This window comes from Populus euphratica, unplaced genomic scaffold, assembly GCF_000495115.2.
Source record: "Populus euphratica unplaced genomic scaffold, PopEup_1.0 scaffold279.1, whole genome shotgun sequence".
Lineage (NCBI taxonomy): Eukaryota > Viridiplantae > Streptophyta > Magnoliopsida > Malpighiales > Salicaceae > Populus > Populus euphratica.
Window position 1 is genome coordinate 9,002 of NW_011500159.1, and position 437 is coordinate 9,438.

The following is a 437-nucleotide window of genomic DNA, read 5'->3' on the forward strand; positions in this document are numbered from 1 at the left end:
TCACTTTAACGAAAGAGCTCCTTTACTCTGCCATCCTAGTAACAACAATTATGCATATGCTTTATGAAATAGAAAACATAGTTAATTTTTTTGTCAACTACTACCCTCCTCACCAACCAAAACGAAACATTATTCTCAATGTCTTAAAGTAGAAATATAGAGTATAGAAAACATCACGTGGAATAACAAACACTGACAAACCTGAAACACACTGAAACAAAAATAAGAAATAACAAAACACAATAATAAAACAAAAAGACTCATAAATGAAGGCTCAAATCTAATCTAAGTGTTTTATGGCTTTTCTTAGATGAACAATTTACGCGACTCATAAATGGATCAATTACAGGAATGAAATATTGTAGTTGGTCAATCAATTGTTCAGCAGTAGTAGCAGAGATTATGATTTGTCGTGCAGAAGATGTTAGAAATTCCTG